We start from the raw sequence: 22119 nt of genomic DNA, 5'->3' as shown, positions 1-22119 counted from the left end.
TCTCTTGTCTCCCTTTCTTGCTGGAAAGCAAAATCATCAACACAGGGAGACCAGAGTGTCTTTCAGCTCCCGCTCCACTGATGTGCTGGGGCTGGTACAGTTGCATCCAAGTTCTTTTTCCTCCAATGCCCTCTTCAGCTTGGGGACCAGGTGCAGAATGGAGAGGACAGGAAGGCAGCAGCATAGAAGGGGCAGCAGCTGGGAAAGGTTGCTCTGGGAGATACAGCAGATGAAGGCACAGTATTGTGCCTTATTCCCTTTGGTAGTACGAGGACAGCACATAGGTGCTTTTGACCTTCTGAAAGACAATGCCCTTTCATTCTCCTGAGTGGAGAATGGTGATAGAAGACAGGGTTTTACAGGGTTGGAAGGTAGTTTAGTTGGAGGGCAGACTCCTGTGAAATGTACTCCTTGGCATCACTGCCCCCAGGGGCTGTACAGAAGATTTCTGCTGTGATTTGAGACTACAGGGTTCCCTGTATGACAGAACAAGTGAGGGAGAGGCAGTGTCAGTGCAAAGACTGTTTTTTTAAACCAGAAAAAGGCAGGTCAGGAGAGGGATTTGAGTGGGGCAAAGCTACAGATTGTGCTGTGAGATAAAATGTGACACATCGTTTCCTGCACAGCCCCTGGTATCTAATGGTCTGGCTTAGCTCTGGCTGCAGTCCCTCTATGTCCCTCTATGAGGTGTTCAGGCTCTTTCCTTTTCCTGTATATTGTCAGGACTCTTATAAGAGCCTAAAATCCCTGAGGTCTCTGTCAAATTGCGATTGGAACTGGGCAGATATTTATTTTAAAAGGGAAAACAAAACCCAAGCCCTCTCTGTTAAGTGAGGCAAGAAGGGCAGCAGAAATTATGGAATAATCTGCTTCTACTTCAAAGATGTAGTAGGATTCTTTTTCTTAAAAACAGCTTTTTTTTCTTTTTTTTTTAAAACCCAGTGACATCTTTTGATGCTAGACTGTAGATAAAACATATCCAAAAATCCTAAGGCAGTGTCTTTACAATGATGTTTCACCCATGCTTCAAAAATACCTATAAAGACACATGTGAAGAGTGGAAAGTATTTAGTTTTCTTGCTGTGGGCTCTGTCCCTGCGCATGAACAAAAGAGTAGCAGAGTCAATGACATTTTAATCCAATTGATCTGTGATCTAATTTGCTTCTTGCTTACCTACTGTAATGACCCCAGTGTTTGTGTGTCTGGGGTCAGCACTGGGATAAAAGAGTATTTGCAGTGGCTATTGGAGAGCCACATCCAGGCTGACTGGCTGCTTCCAGCCAAAAAGAGTCCTAGCTAAGTTCCTCCTTTGCTGTCCCCAAATGAAGCATGAATCTGAATGCACCTCATTTTCTGAACTGCTAATTCTCAGGAAGTGAGTTGGGATTTTGGGATTGGAGGCCTTTTCCCTTCTGTGAAATTTGATTGAGATCTGCTGGCTCAAATGGTATCATTAGTAATTTTGAGATTTGAAAATACTAGCAGCAGAGATGAGCAGACTGAACAAAATATACCATGCTTTTTTAGGAACAAAGGAGAAAACTAGCAGAGCTCAGACATCCTCTTGTGAATGTTCTTTTTTTAGTTTTACCGAAAGTTGAGAAATTAAAGCCATTTGACTCTGACATACATGCAAATGCAGAACCAAGCTTGGAAATTTATGGTAAAGGTGAAGCAGCCTCTTTGCTCGGCCTCTGAGGCTGTTCCCCAAAAGGTGGCAGTCTCTGCTAGCGGGAATGTGTCTCTCACTGGCAGATGGATGCTTTTCCTTAAGGTTCATTCAGTTCAATGTTCTGCATTGGTTGGGTTTTTTCCCTTCCCCTCCTCCCTCCATAACCTTTATCTTTCAAACGAGACCAGCAGCCTGTATATTTGACAAATATTTGTCTAGCACTGTAAATGCACACAGACTTAAAAATGACCTTTGAGTTAAACCAGAGCAGATTCCCACACGAAAAGGAATTAGTTATGGTTAGGGTTTTTTTCCCTAAGCTGTGTAAACAAAAATTATTAGAATGCATGCTATGAATGCTTCATCTCTGCATCTGTGACTGGGCTTCCGCAGCTTTTAAAAATGTCATCACAGCTACAACCATTCCCTAAAAAACATGCCAAAGGCCTGGACCTGTACTCTTCAGTTACAAGGAAATCTTCCTGGTTTATGCAGTGTTCACTGAACTTCGGCTGAGACCTCAAGGACTTGAAGCTGTCCCTGTGCTGTAACTCAGACCCTGTGGAGCTGGGACTCTGCTTCCTGATGTTTTTCTACAGCTCTAGTGGAGCTGTATTTACTTGCCAGCCTGGGGTCTGCTTCTCCACAAGCACAGTTGTTCCTGAACCACTGCTGGGTCTGACAGCAGCAACAAGCCTTTGGATCTTCCTGCAAGGTCCAGCCAGTGGTCATTATGGGACAAGGGGGAATCGTTTCATACTCTGATGTTTCCACTTCCTTGCACACATGATTGAAGAGCTCAGTGAACCTAGGGAATAGAATGGAAAATGTCTGCAGAAGCAGATAATTCTGTCCTTCCATTTGGGGACAGAAACCCAAGTTTACCTCTTGGGACACTCGAAGGCATGTGCTGGTTATTCCTTAAAAACATATGAAAAAACAGACTTTCCAGAATGGATCTTTTGCACTTAGCGGCCTGACATTTTATTTTAGGCCCTTTGTAATGTAGGGTTAAACTAACAAGTGTATTCTAGAGACAGTTTCACTGGGACTGAGCTTTCTACTGTGCAGGCACTCTTTGTCTTTACAGCATGACAATTTTTATGCCACTTTGATTGGACTAAAAGCATCTTCATAATAATAGTAATAATAATAATTCAAACTAGCATGGTACCATTAGAAATTGGATTAAACACATCTGTTTATGTCATTGGGCCTGCTCTCGGATTGTCATCGCTTCTTTATAAAAGAAATTGCTCACTAAAAAATTATATGACTTGGAATGAAAACCCAGAATTCCTGGAATTTTTTTGGTGCAGAGAGAATTTGGGAATGTGGTACTAGTGTGTTTTTAAGAATGCATTTATTTGTTTGCCAGACCCTGTGGAAGTGATGAGTGTAAAACCCAGCTTGCCTCACTACTGATCTTTGGGAGGGCTTTTGGTTTCATTGTTGCCTGCGTTAAGGCTTCACAAAATGGGATAAGTAGTCAAAAGCCATCAGCACAGAAAATGTCTAAGGGCATCTGATCCACATCAGGGATGGTAGATCAGAGCCAGAGAAGATTCAGATGACAGAAACAGTAATTGTCAAAGGTGCCTACCATCCTCTGTACAGCAAATAGGCTGGGTACTTCCCTTCTTGGTGAAGAAGCTGCTGAGAAAGGATGGACAACAGTCTTTTGATGCCACAAGGAAGGAGAAGATGAAAAGGGATTTTCTTGCTGCTGCTTATAATTATAGATCCAGGGAATGTGAAAAATTTTAGTGGGTTTGGGATTTAAAGCAAGGGGATGTGGTTTGTAATGTCATCTAAGCAGTTGTGCAGAGGGTAGAGGTACGAGAGCTTCACATGGGTTCAGGAGTGTGGGATTAAGGAGTCTCACAGGAGACCTGTGAATTGTGCTGCTCCTGGCAGAGTGAAGAGTCACCACATGCTTGCACTAGTCTTGCTTTTTCCCCCCATCATCTGGTGCTTGCCAGTGTCAGATTAACCCAGGCTGCAGAGAGTGATGTGGCCAAAAGATGGGCCCATCTACTGTGTGTGTCATTGATCTTTAAGTGCTTCAATAACTAAATTTCATGTGGATAAGAATCAGTTTGAAAGTCAAATCTTTAAAGATTCTCTTTGTATTTAGGCAATCATGACTTCTAAGTAACTTTTCTCCTTTCAAAGAAATATTTCACAGATGTACAAAGAAATTGGATGACCTGGCTTATTTCACAATTGATGTAGAATTTCCTTCCATATTTTTTACTCTTTCCCCTTTTGGCTTGGCACACTGCAGTTTCTCACTAGGGGCCAGATGCTGGGAGATGAATTTTCTAACTTCCACAGAAAGTTTCCTGGAGGCATTTGGCAGAGGAAAAAAAACTCTTTTTTTTTTTTTTCTGTTAGAGATGGGTTTGTTATTTTTTAATCTTTTTTGCTAGTTCTTCATTTGTTTGTTTTTTGATTTTTTTGCCTTTTTTGGTGGTTTGTTTTTGGTGGGTTTTTTTGTTGTTTGTTTGGGGTTTTTTTGGTTTTTGGAGGGGAGGTTGTTGTGAGGTTTTTTTCCTTACTCTCTTTTTTTTTTTTCTTTTTTTTTAACTGATCACATTCCGGAGCATTTGCTTTGGTCATATCTGGATTACACCAAAAACAAGGAAAAAAGAAATCTACAGAGAAAATCTCCAAACAGTAGCTTGTTCCTCTGTGGACAGAAGTAACACGACCACATTGGCCCTGCACATGTTGCATAGATGCTTAAATGCAGACAGGCTGCCACTGTCATTAAAATAATTCATAGAAGTGTTTCAGTTAAAGTTTTTCAAAACTCTCATTGTCCTTCTTTCCTCAGTTAAATTTCTGGGTGTTTCTGTCAGGTGCCATTGGGAGACCCATTGAAACACTGGAAACTTACTTGGTTAGATGCTATCTAAAACTTGCTGGGGGGTGGAGTAATCAATAATTTTTGTTCTGAAGATTTTTTTGAAGATCAAGTTGGATGAAAATGGCCCTTCTTAAAACAATAAATAAGCCAACAGCAAACTAGCCCAGGCATAAGATGTTATAAGACATTAATAAACTTACGTAAGTATAACCTTTTGTTGTTGTTGTTATATATTTATAATCTACTAGGGAATAAATTTCTTAATCAGATAAGGAAAGGAATGAATGTTAAATACACATTGCTTTAAAATAGACCTGGAGTCTTAGCTTCTTTGGATCTCTGTTGCAAAGATGTTTGGATCAAAGCTTATTTCTTTAATGACAAATAAATTGCATTAAACACAATTATATGCCTTTCATGAAGATTCAAAGACAGAGCTTGTCAGCCATGCAAATATTTTGGCATATGCATTACAGGTTTCTTCTGGGCTGGGCAACCTCTAATTTAATTTAAGAAATGAGTGGGGGAGAATCATATTTATAATAATAAAATCACTGTTTCAGAAGAAAAGAATAGGAGCCTGTTTACTGCCTTCAGTGGGCTTTAGATCAGAAGCAAAATTATCACAGTTATCTCTAATGCCCTTAAAATTATTATCATAAACTTCCTTTTCTTCTCTTTGGTATCCACATGGAAGATCTTGTAATCTCTGCTAATTTTGAGGCAACAGTTTCCCTGACTTTATTAGAGGCTTTCCAGAACTGTGTTAATGAAACAATGATACATGACAGGTTGGGTGTTATGGTCTAATAATGATCTGCCTCGGAGGTTAATGGCATTTGGCTCGCAGCCCCCGAGTAATAGGCGGCGTGTGCACTCAGTGCCCAGGTGTAGCGTTACTAATTCACTTTGGTTTACTCCAGGCCCTATGTGCATCATCAAAACGTTTGGCCCTTCTTTCTTCAGCCCCAGAGGAGCCTGGTGTTCACGGAGAATGGCAAGATTTTGCCAAATAAGAGTAACACATCTCAAAACAGAAATGGGATGAGAAGAGCCTTTCCCCTGCTTCTCCCCAGGCTGCAGCCTGTCTGGCATTCCTGGTGCCCTTCTCCCTTGCCTGGATCCCTTCTCCCTCACCTGGTGCCCTTCTCCCTTGCCTGGTGCAAGGCTGGAGCTGGGCACAGAGCTGTGCTTTGCTGTCCTCTCCCCCAGCCCCACTCTCCTGGGGAGGTGGTAACCTAGGCTGTGCCACTTCTGCTACATGCCTAGGAGAGCTCAGCTTTGACAATTAAACCTCGAGGACAAAGGAGCTGAAAGGCCACAGGAAGCAGGTGACAGCGGCCTGCTCACAGGGCTTGGAGGCTTTACAAGCGAATTAGCTTCAGCCATAGGGTGGGAATGTACAGGGTGGAGGCAGAAGCAGAAGAGCATGAGATGGCAGGACGTGTTCTCAGTAGCACTGGTGTGGTTGTGGTGCTGCATGGCTGCATGCACCGAGGCAGGGTGCATTCACAAAGGTTACATTTTTTGGTTCTTATATGACTGTTACTGCAAAGAAAGGTAGCAGCCTGTGAATACTGAATAATATGGATGTGTAATTAGTTCAAACCTGGAAGAGAGGGAGGAGGCATTCTGTTTAGCTGAGGTATGCTCCCTCTGGAAGAGAAAGCAGCCCAGAGGCTCAAGAACAAATTTTATATACAATTTCCCTAGGTTAAAATTCAAACCCTCCCCCAAATCCTGCCATAGTAGAAACAAGGAAACTGAAACACCTACTTATTGCATTAACACAGCCAGACAGTCCTGGGGGTATGAAATAGAGCACCGAGTGCATACACTGCTGCTGGGTGGGTGTGATGCAGACACTGCTCTTGAGTGAGACACCACAGCCTCCACTCTTAATTTTCTGAGCTGCTTAAGGAACCCAAGCACTGCCCTGCATCTGATAGAAAAGGGCCAAGAAGAGTGAATACACATCTCATTCTCACCTGATGAATTTTGCTTGTGAGTAAACAGGCCTGGGACCCCAAGCACTCATTTCAGACAATGCAGTCGTTATCACATGGAATATGAGGAGAATGAGTATTTCTGTACTTCAGTTGCTTAAAACTAAGAATGACTTCCAGGGTGACATGTCTCCACTGTTCACACGGAAGGGCAAACAATAACGCTGTGTATTGTGTTTGGTACTTGTCTAGCAGAGTGATTTCTTTTTGTGCTGTGATTTTTGGTTTATTAGTGCTTAAAATGGGAGCTTTTTTTAGCAGACATATAACTAGACTTTGTGGTGATGTTGTCCAGTGATAAAAAATAGCCTTGTATGTGGGAGGAAGAAACTTTGAGTTTACAATGAAGAACAAATCCTTTAAATGCTATCTAGGAAAGGACAGACAACTGATTTGGAGTGAAGAATATTAAAATATCATCACTGTTGTGTAATATGTCCTGTCCTAATACTTTCTCCTAAAACTTCACTTCCTAAAAAGGGTAAAGATGTTGCTCCTGTGAGGCTGCTGCTGCTCTGTTCTCCAGAAGCACTGATGCCTGAAAGGGTGTCTCTAGCCGAGACTGATGTCTGCAGGCTAACTGTGTGGGAGACCAGGTGTGCCGTGGGATGGAGGGGCTCAGGAAGCCTGAGTGCTATTTCTGGCTCCCTCAAGGCTCTGGTACATGACCTGGGGAAAGACACTCAGCCTCTCCCTGCCTGTGTTTCCTTTCCTGTTTATATAGCCTGCACACCCTTCAGGCAGAGTCTTCTCCAACTGCTTTCAGTATTGAAAGTCTACTTTTCCTCATCTCTGAAGGAGGGCTATGGCTATGGCTATGTCTATTAAGGGCTATGGCCCTTAATATGTGATAATGGATAAATTAAGAGATATGGAGGTCCTTCATGATCCTAGTCAGAGATTTGCCTGTGAACAATGAACACATTTACTCTTTCCTGTGAATAATAGATGGTTCACTCTCTCATGACTCTTCTTTTCCCCAGTTGAATTGCCTCAATCTAAGTTTCAGAGGATTATTAATATAGTAGCCATTGCATATTTTTTTTTAAAGTCAGAGTGAACTTGAGAAGGCAAGATGCTGAAACAATCATTTGTTGCATATAGGTCCCTCTTGATTATTAGAGTATTTTATGAAACATACCTATGGTATAGAGTAGTAACAACAATTTATGTGCAAGTCATAATAATCCAGGAAAGAGTACTGTGTTAGGGGAAGATACATCACCAGCAGCCTGAGGCAGCTGCCTTTCCAGGCCCAGCCTGCAGCGAGGCTAACAATGTATTCCTAGGTGTTAGTAAAGGCTGCACACTGCTCCTGCAAACTGGTTACATATGACCAATCTTTTATATTCCTTTGTGTCTCTATTTTCCCCCATCTGTTCATCCCAAATCACCCAAATCCACTCCTTTCTCCACCTCTGATGCCTTCCCTAACATCCTCTAGGAAATTGCCTGCAATCCCAAATTGTTCTGCTCCCATATTTCACAATGTGTCCCATACCCCTGGGCAGCAACTCCCCTCCATCCAAAAGGCATTCTAGTGTTGATCCAGCCTGGTGGGTTTCATGCCTGGACACTGGGCCTGAAGTCCTGCTGGGACACCCCCAGGAGGGGTCTAGGTAGAATCTCTTCTTCTTAATTTGGGTTCCTGCCCTAGCGCCTCTGTGTTCCTCTAGGATTGTGAAGATCAGGCTGTGGTGAGCTCATGGCTCCTGTGACTAGCCAGGGCTGGGTATTATTTGGGCTTCCTCTCCTGCCACCATGTCTCTATGCTCATTTGGGTGTGTGCAAAGGATTTTTTATCACATAACCCAACACTCCTGAGGTTTTCTTTTCAACTTCTTAAACAACTACATGAAAAAATGTGAGTAAGCAAGAAAACCCCAAATCTGTAGCTGTTTAATTCATGGCTACCCAGTGTGCCTAGTGCCTGAGAAACACACGTATCAGCCTTGTCAAAACTGTATAGTGGAACCCATGGCAAACCAGCATAACTACTTTTCTGTATTAGCAATTCCGCTCTTGCTCGCTTTTTTTTTTTTAACATCATTCTTGAAACCATAAGTACAAAACCATAATTAGTACTCAGAGCAGATACAGCAACTTCAAAAACAGAAATCAAGCAATAAACCCTGGGGCAACATAACCACATCTTTGGTTGTCACTAGCATGTTATAGAGGCAGTAATGATACACGGAAGTGTATGGCTTCATGTGGAGATGAGATAGGACGCATTTATGAAGTTAACCCAATTTCTGCACAAAAATTGAAAAGCTTTATCTGATGTTGATGGCAAACTCCCAGGTTTGTCCTTGTGGTGAGTTAGGTTGCATATCCTGCTAGTTATTTGTCAGGCTGTTTTCTGTAGCAAGGTGAAAGCTGTAGATTCCCTCTTTCACTTCTGTATCATCTAGTTACCAAATTCTTCTACAAGCTACCAACCTCCTTGTTGGCCTGGGCAAAAGTCAGACCTGATAACAAGTTTGCTTTTTAGCCCTCAGCTTTTGCAGAGATGGCTTCTTTTCCAAATAAAAAACTGAGCTGGAGGAAAGACTCACAATTTGTTTCTTTCTCTTCCATGTGATGCTGGGCAGTGGTTGTGTGTTTAGTACAGAGCAGCTTTTTATGAAGATGTGCTTGCTTCAATTTGAGCAGCCTGAGCTAAGGGCTGTGCCTGGTCAGAGCTTGTGCAAAAAGCTTGGTGTGGACATACAAAAGGATCAGTTGACTGCAAGCCAGCAAGCCAGAATCTGATAATGACAGTCAGTATCTTGGGTCTTGTCCATGCAAAAAAAAAAAAAATTACACTGCCTTAACTGTTCCAAAGGATTGTATTTTACACAACCCACAAATACAGTTGAACTGGTAGTGCCAGTGTCATGGTATTTGGTATTAGGGTATCTTTCCCATTCATTGCTGTATATGAAACCATGAATGAATACTAGTGGAAGACACACAAATGAAGCTTGGTACATGTTCTTGTGGCAATGGCCTCAAACAAATGCAGTCACGCAGTCTAGGTGTCTGCCTGTAACCACCCTGTGTGGTGACACTACTTACAAGGTACCTACAAAGCCTTTGAGTGAAACCCCCCCCCCGACACAGTCATTCCCCTGCCCCTTCGGTGGGAAAGGAGCTGGGCGTGCTGCTTGGGCAGGGAGTGGAAATCCAGCTCCGCCCCATCAAGGAGGTCTGAGAAAGGAATGAGTGGAGATGAGGATGAGATCAAAAGGTGTTACTTGGGGAGTCACATAAACTACAATCACAAAATTTGATCCTGAAACATAACCGGGAAGACAAAAGGTATTTTAATAACAATGCTTTGAGGCACAAGGGAAAGGAGGAATCAGGTAAATTACTCTGTTGTTTCGTAAAAAAACCCAATGAACCAAAACCCCCCAACTTGTATTTTTTGTGTGATATTATTTTCCAAGTGCAAACATGTAGGACAGTTGTTAAAGCAGCTCTGAGGTGCCCTGTGCCAGAAGCCTTCTCTTCTCTTCCTGAATGGGAATTAGTTATATTGTTCTGAGTGTTTTTAGAAGAATACTACAATGTTTGCCCTTAGAGAACTTGTTATCTATGATAATCAGGGTAAAGCAAAAGCACTTCAAAGTGAAGATAAAGATACAGATAAAGATATTTTTCCACCTGTGACCCTATTATCCCACTCTATATTTCTTATTCTCTATCTTGACCAGGTTGCTTCTATTTGCTTTTCCATTCTTCTGATAAAATAATTGGTGGGTTTAGTTGAGGTTTGCTGAGCTGAAAACTGATGTCTAGCACTTTTTTCTTTTCTTTTTTTTTCCCACGAGAACGTCTTGCTTTGTGGTTGCTTGAGGAAGTTGACTTAAGCAATTTAAAATGTAGTCGTGGCTTATTTAGAAGGAGACACTGGCTGTTAACTCTAAAATATATACCTAAATATGCCAACAGGTGCAAGAGCTGCAAATCACATGATGGCTACAGGAAACCTATTAACCATAGTGTTTGGGTTAAAGACGGGTCATGCTGATAATTAAATAGAGAAGGTAATTTTTTTGCCATATTTTTTCTTCCTCCTCTCTCTGTTCTATGTTTCTATGCTCTAGAGCTAATATGAAAGGTTGCGACACTGATTAAAATCAGAGACAGTCATAGCTGTAGTAGGAACAGAAATAGAGGTGTGAGGTTAAGCAGATGTCAGCATCACAGTGAACTTCTGTGCTCTTTCAGGTCACAGCTTTTCAAGTACTTTCTACGTATTGCAAAAATAAAGCTCTTGAAAATATATTGTGAAAAATATGAAGCTCGAGGTCTTATGTAAGACACCCTTTGGGTTTGGTTTCCAGGGCTAGGAATTTTCTTTCTCATTGTAAGGAGAGAGCACACAGACAAAAATATCCTTGGGGTGGATTCCAGTATTAATACAAAGAGGCCCTCTTCTATACAACCTGGTCTATCAGGTCTGCAGTCTGGACATGTAAGTACATACAGCCCATGTCAAAGCTTGGTATCAACTGAGTAAAATTTGTTAGCTTTCTGCATCACAGATTTCTGTAGGCAGAGGAAACCTGGAGATTCATCCTTAGCATTCACAAAGTTCCAAAGCATTTCACATGTTTGATATTGTTGTTCTTGCTGCTTGAATGTTCAAAGTGCAGGTTATCATTTTACTTTTACTTTTCCTCCCCCATTCATTACTTTTAAGATGATGTAAATTTCCCCAAAATTGGTTGGTGGCATCCTAATTTGGAATCATTAAAACGTGTTTGTGCAGCACGTAGCTACATATGGTACTTAGAGTTGCAACATTTCTGTTTGAGGTCTACTTCCTAAGGATGTTTAGGGAGAAATCCCAGCAGCATTCTCCAGTACCTATTCTTTCTAGAACAGGAAGAACATCTGCCTGTCTATAGGAAAGGCAGTGCTCTCAGAGGATGGGTCAACCAAACCTGTGTGGCAGGGATAGTCTTCCAGCAACAAACAAGGTGATACAGGGGATTCTGTCCTACAAAAGGAAAAAAATAAACAAATTAGAAGGTTAGAAGGCTTCTTACTGTGCTCATCTTCCCTCATCCCCAGCAGAGCAAGATGATGTGAAGAGTAGGATTTTTATTTTCCAAGATGCCTTCTGACATAGTAGGTGAATTCATCCCTGTCTGGCCTCTGCCAGTGTACCCTTGATCTTGGGACTGAAATCTGCAGTTGCAGTCCAAATGCCTTGCTTCATTAGTCAGCTTGTGCTGCTGTCCACACTTTGAAGCTGTACAGCAGATAGAAGTTGCTGGGAGTTTCCCTTAAGATTGTAATTGTCCCATTTCTTTCAGTATTATGGTGGAAAATTGATGATGAGGTGAAATTAGCAAGAAAATATGTAATCTAGACTTAAGTGGCAAATGTGTAAATTTTCATGCTTCTGCTTGAGGCTTTTTACTTGCAAGGTGGGAGTATGTGAACCCCACTTCTCTAATGCAAGAAAAATCTTGGGATCTTTCATTATAGACCATTTCCCTTGGTATAAAATCCCATGCAAAGTAATGCTTCAGTATGCAACTAACCTCTGTTGATCCACTAGCTGGGCTTCCTCTTTAAACTGCCACATAAAATCTTTATATAGTAGGTGTTGGTAAGCAGTGATGACCCAATGATTAAGGGGTTGAGTTCAGCTTGTTCTCCTACAAATTTCTTCTCAGGCTTCAACACATTAGACTGTTTGGCTTTAGAGCACATCCTCCTTGACTAGCAAGATATCTTAAAAGATAAGGATGATATGAGAAACTCCTGCCTTGTAGTCAAGTAGTCTCTGGTTCTTCCTACCTGATTTGTCACCCACTGATATCTCAGGAACTCATCTGTGTCTTGGATAACCCAACCCTATATCATACAACTGCTTCCACAAAATTAAAATTTTTATTACTGTTTTAGTAAGCAGTTGCTCTTATTCACCTAATTATTCCTTCCTTATATTGCCTATGTGCAATATAAGGAAGGAATAATTGCAAATCTTCACATTTGCATGAGCTTGATTTGCTTACTTGATTTTTTTAAGATTTCAGTGTATTTAACCATTTTTTCAATGTGATACTTGTGTTTATTATCTAAGATGAAAAACATGTCTAAGGGAGACTGTCACAGGATATTCTGAGTGGAAGGGAGCCACAAGGATCATTGAGTCCGTTTGAAGTGAATGACCTGTAAGGGGATCAAATGCACAACCTGGTGCTATTAGCACCACGCTCTAACCATTTGTGTCTTCTGAATGTTCCTTGGAGATTAGAGCAGCCTGTTTGCTTCTCTGGATCCTCCATACTTTGTGTGTCTGCTTGAAGCTGCAAAGCACCACCCACTCCTGGTTACACACATTCTAATTGTGTAGCTTTAGAAGAAACTGTAGAGAGAAGTGGGCAGAAGGGTGGCTTAATACTATTGCAGCTTATTCCGCTGTGGTCTCATTACCATTACCATACATGACTGGAGAAAGTATTCTGAAAGGCTCTGCATTTTAGAAAAGACTACAATAAACAGAATTTTGAGCTAAAGATTACATCAGTGATGGTGGGGGTTTTTTGTTCTGCTTTGGGTTTTTGTTTGTTTGTTATGTTTTTTGTTTGTTTTGAGTTTTTTTGTTGTTTTTTTGTTAGCAGAAAGCAAAGGTGGAAACAGAGTTATTGGAATATTATATCATGAGCTGGAAATGGGGCTGATCCAGGCAACTGAGAGGTGAAGAAAATTTGCATTGCAAAAGGTGCACAGTTCTCTCCTGCTCAGAACAGTGTTGAATAAAACCACAACAGATGCAGGAACATCAAATCTGTTCCTCCCCAGAAAGGAGGAAGCCACCTTTTTTCAGTTAGTGACAAGTCTTGAAAGGAGCAAAAAGACTTAATTTTGTTTGCATTTCAACATTGATTTTGCTCCTATATCAGCTTTAAAACAGCATCCTACTGTTGCTCATCTTGCATAGCCTCATCTATTCTGTGCCTGAGCGAGGAAACCTTACATCCCAGAGATACAAAGTTTTTGTTGATAGCTTGAGGGAGGCTTTGAGGCTGACTATACCAAAACCCACTAATCTGTGGCAATCATACTGCACCTTTCAAGCCAGCTTTATCAAAAGACCTGTTGATACAAGATATGGAAATTACAGAGCATGTGTATATCACTTGCAGCGGGCTGAACTAGAGCCTTTTGTTTCTAAATATTTGTCCATGTGTGAGGATTCACAGGAAGTCTGTGCAGAGCTGTTATTGTTGAGTCAAAGTCTGTGCTGTGTTTTCCTGGAAGCTCTTGAATAGCCTGTTGATGTCTTTGAGTGTCTATTCCCGTCACTCCAGTACAGACATCCATCAGATGCAGTGCTTGGTATGAACCTCTGGGGTTTGCATGCAGGTTGCCAGTAAGTGTAATAGAAATCCAGGATTCAACTTAGATGAAAAAGAGATTGCACTTTCCATGTGGGATTGGAGCACACCCAGTGATTTAGCAGATCTCAGCCCTCCTTTTCACCTGCTGTGTTCCCTTTATCGCTCTCTCCCCCCCTGTCTCAGTTTGTCATTCCTGATCTTCTCACCAAGAAACTGAGCACCTTGGTGAACAGCATTTCTGAATATATAGCTTTTGTACTTCTTTTCTTCCCAGCTTGGATCTTCCCACCAGTGGTATTAGTCTTTCTTCTTGAGAAAAGGAAGCCCTTGGAGAGTTGGGGAAGGGACAAATGCAGCTGTGGTTCAGCCTGCTGCACGGCAAACACCGTGTGTTTGGAGATTTGTGGCTCTCTGCCTGCCATGGCTCTTTGCCTGCCATGACTGCAGCACTGTGGAGGCAGAGCAGAGGTTAAAAACCAGAACCCCTGTTGTGCTCTTGCCTGCCTGAACACAGTGCTGAGGTCCCTGCTGTTCCTTGCTGACAGAGACACTGTGCTAATACAGAAAAGTCAATATGAACAGTGAAGGGCAGATAATGTATTTGGCCCCCTGGAAAGGGAAGATATTTTGTTACGTAGTGCACAATACAGCTTGGTTAAGCAACATACGTGAGCCAAGAGGCGGGGGATAGGTGATCTTTTAGGTGTGTGAGATGTGCCAATGAGCCTGAATGTGGCTGTCTGCATAGGCATGAATCAAGTTCACCCGGTTCATTGAAGGTGAATCAGGATTGAGACGTGAATACAAAAAGCAACAGATATATGGTAAGATACTAAACCAAAGCGCAAGAAGTATTTGAACATTGCTATGGTCCTGTTGACACAAGAAATGCCTTTGTGCTCTACTGAATCTATGCTATTCTGTAATTAGAGGCAGAATTGAAAGCCATAGGTTTACAAGATCAGTATCTGATGTTCTTAGTCCTGTTGAGCTGCTATTTTATTGGCATTGCCCAGTAAAATATTTATCTTCTGGGGGAAAAAAGAGTTATTTCTTGTGTAAAATACTGAACTTCCTTGAGATGGGCTCTGTGTTTGGAAATAACTAGATAGGCAAAGAGACAGAACACTCTGAAATACCTGACTTAGAAAGAAGTTACACAGGTTGACTGTAAACTGGAATCTGGGTGTGCTTCTCACATTCACACTTATTTTGTGTTTAAATCAATAGTAAGTCACATGGGTATTCACCTGTGTCCTGTAGATATGCACAATCAAAACAGCTTGATAAGTATTAATTTTATTCCACACTGCGTGTGGGAGAAGACTTTAACAGTGTGCTCTTCAAGTTCATGGCCTTTAAATGCTTGCTGTGAATATCAAAGGTAGGACAGCAGTTGTACACTTTGTAATGAGAATTATTACATAGAGCACTTTTGTCTCTAAATACTTTCTTATTCAAAAACAACCAATGGTTATTTTCACTTTACTCCCTGAAAAGCTAAGCAAAGACAGGCTATGTAATTTCCTCTCTGAGGCTACTTTGGAGCTACATGTTGGTGTAAGAGATAAATTTCATTCTCAGAAGCAGAAGTCTGCATTAATACATTTTATGTTTCAGCTTATATTTCAGTTGTGGATTAAATAAAATTAAAAATTGCTTGAATGCTATTTTGGTCGGAACTGAATAACCCTTTGTTCAATTTTTCCATTTATGACAAAGCAGATAGGATTACTAATGAAGTCTCCACAATTGTTTGGCAACATTTACAAAAGTCATTGCATATGAAGACATTCTAGGATCAGTAAGCAAAAGAAGAATGGCTAGACTAATTTAAGTGGTTTATAGTGTTGAAACACCTTGTAAGGTATTAGAATCCCCAATGGGCAAAGGGGTGAAGGAGGTTATTCTTGGGCATGCTCGCTTCCCATTCCTAGCAAACCATTATTAAAGTCTGTGAATTCAAGCTTAAAAAGTCTGGAACCTAACTGAAACACAGGAGGTGAACACTTCAACTTCGCAAAAAATGCTGAACTCAAGAGAGAAGCTAATGGTCATACTTAATAAGAAAGAATACACTTTTAAAATCTGGCTAGTACGTCTCAGCTCTGCATATTTCACAGAATACATAGGAGAGAGTTGATTTGAAGTGGGAAAGAGGTAAAAAATTGCTCTGGCAATAATTTAACATCCTTTTGTCCCCCAGTAACAAGTTATATAGATGACCTCATGAATAAAAACAATGATGGTTTATGGAGACACCACTGTACCTATGAATTCAAGACAGGCAAGCCTTTGGCCACGAACTGTGAGTAATGTCTGAGCCTGGTGAAGGATCACTTTTGATAAAGAAGGGCTCCCGTTCAGAAAAGATAGGAAGAACTTAGACGGAAACCTGCCTACTGGATAGAAATCCACGTGACAGAGTGGAATAATTTCTACCTTCTTTATCTGCCAATAAGTGTTAAAAAATGTAACATTAAGTTATTGCCTGTCTGGCAGCTTCTTAGCAGTAATAGAGGTTCATTACCTCCTTTCCCTTCTTAGCTTCTTTCTCTGTCATAAATTTGCTTTCAGATGAAGAAATTATCTAAACTATGCCAAATGTTACACTGGGAACATATTCCAGACAGGACAAACCCTGATTTTGATTTCAGGAGGAATACTGGTACTAGTATGCCCTCAAAACCCATGGCACTATCAAAGCCAACCCATGTGGAGTGTGAAAATTTTGAGATAGCAGAGCGGTTTTGGTCTGATATGCAAAGGATGACAGTGTGAAACCAAATAGGAAAAACTAGCAATAAATTAGCTAGTCCAAGGATCTTTGATCTTTTTTTCATTGTGACTTTGTGTTTTATCAGGCCCTTGTACATACTACCAGTTAAAGACAGGCCCTTTCTCAGGACATTTCAGTGGTGGCTTTGAGTAGCCCTGTGTAATAATCTGTCTTCTGTCTCTTGTCACTGCCAGCAGAATGAACCAGGAGAAAGATGGTTATTCAAAGAATAATGTCTGTTTGTTTGGGTTTTTTAATATACTGTGCCCAAAATACATATTAAGTCATATCTTGAGATGACAGCTTTTGCCACCTAGGTTTATAAGGGAGGAATTTTTCTGGTGTCTTTTCATGTCTGATAATTGCTGTCCATTGTATGGGTAAGAAAACACACCAGAAATTGTGATTCTTGCCAACATCTCAGGAAGTTAAGCATTATGGGTGATAATTATGCTTCTTGCAACAGGTTAAGCCAGATGTTCAGAAGCAGCTGCTGTCGACCTCTTGGCAAGGTTAGTTTCTTCATGGTATGGTGCAGTGATTTTTGGCATCCTTCTAGGGAGCAAGGGCATAAAATCGAGGGGAAATGAGACTGAATGTAAGTTGCAACAATATGCTATGGTGATAGAAAGGTCTATCAGTCGTGGGTAATGAATCTTGAAAATGATGCTAATGGCTTTGCAGAGGGTGGAAAAACACCTCCTGGGCATCATTAGTCAGTGATTTCTGCTCATCCAAATCACTTTCAGGAGTGGCATATGGATCTGCTTCAAATAGTCTAGGTCTGGATTGTGGGAATGTGACCTAGAGGCTTTTCTTTCATCACAGGTACTTGAAATTCAGGGACCTGAGATTTCTTTGCTAGCAAGCAAGTTGTCGAGGAAATGAAATAAAAGGTTACAATGGAAGGTCACAGGTACTTCACTGAAGGTACAGTGGAGTGGAAAGGTACAATAAGCTTGGGTTTAACATTTCTTGAAACCTCATGCACTTCCGTAATTTGTGATTCTCCTTCAAAAACAGCCCAGAGAAGGCATCTTCTCTGGTGATTGTGGGAGCAGTTGCAGTGATGATCAGCTGTTATCACAATGAGGATTTTGTTAGTTTCCAGTAGATAAGTAAGCCATGCAGGGAAATGTTTTGAAGGGACTTTAGTGCTCTGTTCTCTCCAATGGATTCAGAATTGAGTTTTAAAAACTTGTTTTTATGGATAGCAAAATGTAATGAAGTTTTGTTTTTTTGCATTTCATACTATGACTGAAAGTGTTCTGAATGGGATGGTTTTGCATCTGTAAGTTAGCTCAAAAGGCCATATTGTCTTAATCTACATTTGCACAGATAATTCAGTCTCCAGAGCAGAGTCCATTTGTGTTTGGTCATTGCTGAGAAGGGTAAACAATTCACTCTGTCAGTGAAATGCATCTTTCCTGTGGGGTCTAGGAAAATCGAGAAGCACAGACCAAAGGGGGGAAAAAAAGGAATAATGGTTCTAAAATGTTTTAAATATATAAAACTGAAAGTGGACAAGCTTTACATATTGTGCGATGTATCTGTAACTGAATTCAATATAATTTTGCTTTATGCACGTTTAAGATTTACTTAATTAAATTGTCATCATTTATATATGCAAAACATTCGATGCCTTCAGAAGACAAATATTGACTACAGCCGTATGTCATCATGATCAAGAGCGATTTCTCACCGTGGGAGTTTCAGTCCCCAGAACCTCAGGTGTTAAGATCTTGTTTGCACTCTAAGTACCTTCGAATGAGATCCCACGTTTCAGCCTTTGGTATTTATGTGCATGTTTGCACATGAATGGGCTTACATAAACCGGCATTTGTGTGCTTCATTGCTTCACTTTTCTTAGGTAAATGCTTATGAAAAAATATGCGTGCTTCTGGGAAGAGCCCCTTAAGAACTTTTTATCAGGGCTAAACTATTTCAGGGATCCTTGGGGGATGATTGAGTTCGTTTGCCTGTGGTTTGCTGTCCTTCAGACGACAATTGCTAAAGGGCAAGTGTTGTAGAAAAATAAGATCATTTTCCCCACTGCTTACTGGAGAGGCATAGAGTTTGTGTTTTTGACTCAGTGTTGCACAGTTGTTTTAATGAAGAAACATATGGCGTAGCTGCACTGGTCTAGATGTGCTTTTCTGCTTACTCATCCCAGTGGGCTTAGTCTCTTGATTTTTTTTTTTTACTGAAAGTATAAACACTGTGTAACCACTGGGGAGACTTTGTCCCTGATCAGATCTGCTGATGTCAATGTTTCCTGGAGGAATGAGTAAGAACACTTTAGTAGCAAAAAGTGTTTTTATATTGATCAAAGATTGTAAATGAAAATATACACAAGTTGTTGCTGTGTGTTTCCCTGGCAGAAGTATGAAGAGTGGATGGGTGAGAACATGTAACAAAATCTCCAGGAATAAATGAGATGACATTGTGATGTTCTGTTAATGTTGGTGTTAAACAGCACTTGTTACCAGTCTGTTTCATAGTGTATTTGTGTTGTTCTCTTCCCCAAAAAGTAGCTAACTTTGGCCTGTGTAAACTTTTTCAGGTCCAAAATCTCACCTGAAATATATGGGAGGAAAGGGGCAACCTGTCTTCCCTCCCCCCTTCCAGTTATAATCACTAAAGCATATTACTCCGTATATTTCCCACTTCACAAGTGTTCTGCCTTTAAGCATGTTGTTTTAGATCTAAAGCAATTGAGGGAGGAGATTATAATCTGGGAGTTTCAGTGTTTATTTTTCTTTTGTTTCCAAGTGTGTACCCTTCATGATATTCTGTAGCATGTCTTGACAATTTCTCTGCAGAAAATATTGGGAAAAAAAAGTGAAATAAAATTTAAAATTTATTTAACAGCTGTAGCTGAAAACCCTATTGTAGTACAGTATCTCTTGTTTCTTGCTTTTCTGAGGTGGATAACAATTCAGGATGGTTTTAAGGTCGATGTTTTATGTTTAAATCAGTGAAACAGTTTTTCAGTCTTTCATGTCTTTTGATTAAATTCTGCAGTGTCTGTGTTGAGGTCAGACTACAGTATCTGAGGAAATGGAAGGGGAAAACAAATGAGATTGGAAGGGTTAAGTGTGAAAAATAACCATAACAATGTGACCTTTGCTGCTGGTGAGTTGTTGACTATAATTTGTTCTGCAAATGATTTTGCTTGTCCAAGCTCTGTAGGGTTGTTTGTTTTGAAATGGAATTGAGGCACTGTTACTTAGTTTTGCTCACTTTGTGCAGCTGAAATTCCTTTAGAAAGATACCATGGTTCCTCCAGAGTATTTAAAAAACTGCAAGACCAGCAGCTGGGGTGGGAGATGGTGAAGGAACATCTACAAGACTGGGATTCTAGATGAAATTCAGAATTTTAACTTGCCTGGGGCAATGGGCAGGGTGTCTGCCGGCTGCCTTGGATCTCCTCGTTGTGTCCAGGGTGGTCAGTGCACCAGGCTGTAGTTTGTGTGGTTTAAATTATCCCAAAACCTCTATTTCAAACTGATGCTCAGGCACTTAGCCTTGCCACTCTTTATGACTAGGATTTGGGAGCTTAGCTGTGAGTAATTGCTTAGCTACAGTGAGACAAGTGCTGTAGACAGAAAGGCTGTCCGTCAAACAGGAAGAGTGTTCTGCCCTTGGAGATGCAGGGGGAGGAGGGTGGAGCTGTGATGCTTTCCCTCCAGTTAGGAAGTGCTCTAGTCGGCAAACTTCTGGGAAATGCTGGTTTTGTAGATGCAAGGGAAGATGGGCTGGGCATGAAGAGCTAACCAGAAATTGCCTGTGGGATTCATATGTAATGTTGATGTAATGCATTGCTGAGCCAAAAAGAAGTGCACACCAGTATGGTGAAAGCATTACCGGTGAGTGGTAAGTGCTTAGAGGGGGAGGCTGATTTAAATATCTCCTTTACATTGTCATCCTGTGACTAAAATGCCTCGTTCTTGCTCAGTAAAATATATATCAATGGAAATCTGTAGAGCCACAAATGCCTTCAAGGCACAATTCTTGGAGGAACCAGCACGGAAAGAAAAATCCCTGCACCAGAGATCTTCCCATCTGAAGGGACCAGTGAAGCAAGGAAGAGAGGGTCCCCAGCCCTATCATCCTTCCACACCTTGGGTGCCTCCCAGTGTGGCTGCAGAGCCTCCTTCCTTCCCACAGGCAGCAGCCAGGAACCTGCTCTTCCCCATGCAGCACACGCGCTCAATTTCTGTGTGTAGCCTCCTCCAGACGAACCTTCAGGATCTTCCTCAGCACCCTCAGAAGGTCTGCAGTTGCAGACCAGGTGCTAAAATAAAGCAAAAGCTGCTGTTGGAGGTTATTTGGCCTGGTCACCATATCTCAGTCCCGCTGCTACAACTGATGCTCCTGCCACTTGCCATGGTGACTTTTGGTGCACCCAGGAGGCTCTTGTGGCCATGGAGAGGGAAGGTGAGCCTCTGAGTCATTCTGGGGCACAGGCTTTCTGAGAAGGGGGGCAGTGCTGTGGTGGGGGTGCTGTTGTTCACTTCTCCATCTCTCTGTGCTGTTTTTTGGCACTCCCTGCGGTGCCCGCCGTCCCTCTCGTGCCAGCGCGTGCCGCTCCCCCCTGGCCGGAGCAGTGCCCAGCTGGGCCGTGCAGCTGGAGTGGTGGGGGCAGGATGTGGGGGCAGCCCCGTGCCAGCTGCACCCTCACACAGGGAGGTCTCCACAGGCTGGTTCCACATCTGCTGGAGAGGCAACGTGTCTGCCGCTTCACCCGTGGCGTGTGGCTCGCTGCCCTTACAGCTGTGCCCAGGCCAGGGGCTGTGTCCTGTTCTCCCCCCGTGCCCCCGTGGGAGGGTGAGCGTGCCTGGGGATGCTCACGAGGTGGTGACTGTCTCCTGCTCTGCTCAGTGTGGGGGCAGCAGCCAGCAGCACAGAAGGGACATTCTTCAGGTTGGTAAAACACAGATCGTGCCAAAACCCAGAGAGAAGTCAGGAGGTGTAGTAGGATCGTAGAGGCACTCCCTTGCCTTAAGGAGTGCCAACATCCTTTCCCATTGCTCTTCCTGTGTCCGTGATGGCTCTACACGATATTACATCCTCCACATTTAAAGTTGCTTGAGCATGCGTTGCCATTTCTCCTGCTCTTCAGGCACATACTCAGTGAGCTTCCCTTGCAGTGCTCCCAGCAGCATGACTGGTATCTTTTCAGCAGAAGGTAGTTTGTCTTAGGGGAGTATTTCTTACATGGTCTTCAATTAACGTCTGACATCAGCACTGCTGAAAGAAAATGGATCCCATCTATTGTGCAGCAGGTATAATGGGGCTTCTTAAGCAGCACTATTTGGGAATAACCCAACTCCTTAATTAACGCTCTTTTTCTATGCCAAACCCAAGCTGCTCAGGCAGTTTTATTCTTTTCCCATGTCTGGGGGGCAGTACAGTGTTTAAAGACTTCAGTAAATCT

At 41.9% G+C, this 22119-nt stretch overlaps 1 long non-coding RNA gene across 1 annotated transcript in view; it reads left to right on the top strand.

Annotated features, from left to right (window-relative positions):
* The window catches only part of LOC115901667, a 41665-nt gene that overhangs the window by 5458 nt on the left and 14088 nt on the right, over positions 1–22119 (top strand). The window lies entirely within an intron of this gene.

Source organism: Camarhynchus parvulus, chromosome 3 (assembly GCF_901933205.1).
Source record: "Camarhynchus parvulus chromosome 3, STF_HiC, whole genome shotgun sequence".
Taxonomy (NCBI): domain Eukaryota; kingdom Metazoa; phylum Chordata; class Aves; order Passeriformes; family Thraupidae; genus Camarhynchus; species Camarhynchus parvulus.
This window is presented reverse-complemented; position numbering and strand designations above follow the sequence as displayed.